Source organism: Gossypium arboreum, chromosome 13 (genome assembly GCF_025698485.1).
Source record: "Gossypium arboreum isolate Shixiya-1 chromosome 13, ASM2569848v2, whole genome shotgun sequence".
Classification (NCBI taxonomy): domain Eukaryota; kingdom Viridiplantae; phylum Streptophyta; class Magnoliopsida; order Malvales; family Malvaceae; genus Gossypium; species Gossypium arboreum.
Window position 1 is genome coordinate 22,205,143 of NC_069082.1, and position 3,722 is coordinate 22,208,864.

Below are 3,722 nucleotides of genomic sequence, written 5' to 3' on the forward strand. Positions count from 1 at the left end.
CTTCACCTATTCATGGAAGTGAATGACTCTTTTAAATTGGTTGAAGTTGCATAGGATGCCTTGAGACTAAAATTTTCTCCATACTTTTTCAGAGATAGAGCACAAGCATGGTTGAACTCCTTACCTCTAGATTTAATGACTACATGGAAAGAGTTGGCTGAACTTTTCTTGATGAAGTACTTTACTCCCTCTCTAAATGCCAAGCTCCTCAATGAAATCACTTTATTTTAGCAACTTGATGAAGAATATTTATATGAGGCATGAGAAGGGTTTAAGGAGTTATTACGAAAGTGTCCCCACAATGTCATTCCTTATTACATTCAAATGGAGACTTTCTATAATGGTTTGAATGCTCATACTATAATGGTGGTTGATGCTTCGAAAAATAGAGCTCGTCTTTCTAAGTCCTACAACGAGAAGAGTAGATGGAATTCATGAAGTCAACGCTCTTGCATCTTTGGCATCCCAAGTATCCTCAATATCAACTATGCTTAAGAACATGAACATGAATTCATTAAATGGTAACTCGATAGGGTAGCCTTTAGATCAATTCGAAAATGTTTCTTATGTGTATTTTGGTGATGGCCATGTTTTTTATAATTGTACTTCGAATCCAACATTAATTCATTACATAGGAAATCAGAATAGGAATGGGCCGTAATTGAAATTCTACAAGTCTTCATAGAAACATCATCAAAATTTCTCATGGAGTAATCAAAGGGATGGTCCTAGCAACTCATCTATGTCTTCTTGACCAAATTATCCATCGGGTTATTCTCAACAAGTTCGAAGATCTCAACAAGTTGAGTATTCTAAGACTCTTGAAAAATTATTGAAGGCATGCATGGAAAAAAATGATGCACTTATCCAAACCCAACCAACAACATTGAGAAATTTAGAAAATCAAGTTGGTTAGCTAGTTAATAAGCTTAAAAATAGATCCCAAGGTGTTTTACCAAATGATACAAAAAATCTGAGAAATGTTAGTAAGGAACATTGCAAAGCCTCAACTTTGAGAAACGAAAAGACATTGGAGATAAAAAAATTCTAGAGCTAAGTATGAGCCTTCTACAATCCAAGATAGTGAGAAAATTCAAGAGAATGTTGGAAATCCTGATATATTGAAATTTACACCTACTTGAAATGCTACAATATTGTTGTAGTAAGTCCATATTTACAAATTGAAAATTCAGCTGCCACCATTTCCTCAATAGTTTAAAACATAAAAATAAGATACTAAATTTAAGAAAATTTTGGATGTGTTGAGACATCTACATATCAACATTCTACTTCTGGAAGCCCTTAATAAAATGCCCCCAACTATTTGAAATTCATGAAGGATATTATTTCTAAGAAGAGAAAGTTAGAAATTTGAAACCGTAGTGCTAATTAAAGAGTGCAGCTCATTTTTCAGAACAAGCTGCCACCTAAGATGGAGGATCCAGGGAGTTTCACAATTCCATGTAATATTAGAGATTCTTATTGTGGGATGGCCTTGTGCATTTTGGGTGCTAGTATAAACTTGATGCCAATTTTGGTTTTCAAGCAATTAAGGATTAGTGAATTCAAACCTACTATAGTTACTCTTCAATTGACAGACAGATCTCTTGCTCATCTTCATGGGAAGATTGAAGATGTGTTGGTATGGGTTGATAAGTTCATACTTCCTGCTGATTTTATTGTGTTTTATTAGGAGGTAGAGAGAAAGGTGCTTATTTTTTGGGGAAGGTCATTCCTCACAATCGATAGAACCTTGATTGATGTGCAAAAAGGTGAACTAACTATGAGGGTCCACGATGATATGGTAACTTTTAATGTCTTTAAGGTTATGCAATTTCAAAATGAGCTTGAAGAATGCTCTACTGTTTCAATAAGGGATTCTTTAGTTTCTTGTAACAGCCCTCACTCGTATTCAACGTCAGAATAGGGTTACAGAGCATTACTAGACTTATAAAATAATTGAACATTCACTCTGCATACATCTCCGCATTTCATATAATTATCATTCAATCTCAATCAATATGTCCCTAATATGATCCTACGAGGCCCTAAACATGCACTCAGGGTAGTTCAAGACTAAACCGATATCTCAGGAAACTTTTCAACACTTAGAAAACTGTTGCATAAAATAAGGGACAGACACCCGTGTGGTTTACCCGTGTCTCTCACATGGCCAACGACACACCCGTGTCACAGGCCGTGTGGACATTCGAAATGGGAGCACATGACCGTGTCCCAGCCTGTGTCCAACCCCGTGTAACTCTTTGACTTGGGTCACATGGCCAACACACACGCTCGTGTGCCCTAAAAATGGCCATACACACCCATGTGCCAGGCCGTGTGCTAGGCCGTGCCAAACCTGTAGGGTATATTGACTTATGCCACACGGCCAAGTCACACGCTCGTGTGTGAGGCTGTAGGAGCATACTGACTTGATTTCTAAATCAACACTAGGGGACAAACAGTCGTGTAACATAACCGTATGTCATACACGGTTGAGACACACGCTTGTGTCTCTACCCATGTGGACAAAAATAGGCTATTTGCCAAGCCATTTTGCCACCCAAAATACACACCACTTTACCTATACATAAGGCACTATATCACAGCATAACTAAGCACTTAAAAATCTACTCAAATCAAGTTGAATTCATATCTTTCATTACCAACCAATACGTAGTGCTTCAATACTAATATTTCACATTCTTAAATAATCCAACTAGTCAAACACAATCTTATCATATTTTATAAACTTAACAAAACCAAATTCCAAGCAATTACTACCTAAGCTACTCATCCACAACCAACCTTTAACCAAGAAATTATAAGCCACGTCAAAAAGGAATTTGCACTTATATACATATATACATTATCAACTAACCAAATAAACCATTTCACATGGCTATATACATAACAACCATACCACATTCACAACCCAACACAAATAGATAAAATGCATAAACCAAAAAGACCAAATTCCTATACATGCCATATACTTAAAATAACAAAGTTCATATGTACCAAGTGATAGGTGGTTAGTGTGAAACGATCTCCGACGATCCTCGAATCTGTGCTAGCTTTGAATTCACTATAAAACATAGAAAAATAAACGGTGTAAGCTATAAAGCTTAGTAAGCTCATATGAAATAAACTCGATATAATCATATCCATATAATTCAACAGTTGATTATAAAAATATGAATTCACATCAACTAACAAACCTTTCAATTACTTATTCACAAATCTATATACTTTCTTCAGCATTTCTTCAATTCAAAGCTAATATGGTTTATGTACATACTTGTACCATCTCATACCAATCTCATTCTCAACTCCATCATTCATTTACCCGTTGAACCATTTGGAATAGAAGTCGGATACTTAGGAGTCTTGCACACTAAGTACCTATACCATGACCCGAAGCCAAATCAAGGTAACTTATATCTGAAGTACTAATACATGGCCTGAAGCCAAATCAACTGATATTCATGGCCCGAATCCAAATCAGTATAACTCGCACCTGAAGTGCTAATATCATGGCCCAAAGCCAACTCAATGTATCCCTTAATGACATGTCACTAGTATCCTAAACTATTCCTAAGGTTCAACCGAGATTTTGAATATTGAGTTACCATCGAGTCATTGTTGAACTTATCCGAAGTCTCGTATTCACAACTTATACAATATCAAAGCATTTAAAATACACTTATAATGAAATTTAT

The 3,722-nt window shown here is 35.9% G+C and overlaps 1 non-coding gene across 1 annotated transcript; it reads right to left on the minus strand.

Annotated features, from left to right (window-relative positions):
• Positions 1-201: 201 nt before the first annotated feature.
• On the minus strand, positions 202-308 carry LOC128287449 (small nucleolar RNA R71). Its single transcript, XR_008278149.1, has one exon. It is a non-coding gene; the product is annotated as a small nucleolar RNA R71 (small nucleolar RNA).
• Between the last annotated feature and the right edge of the window lie 3,414 nt (positions 309-3,722).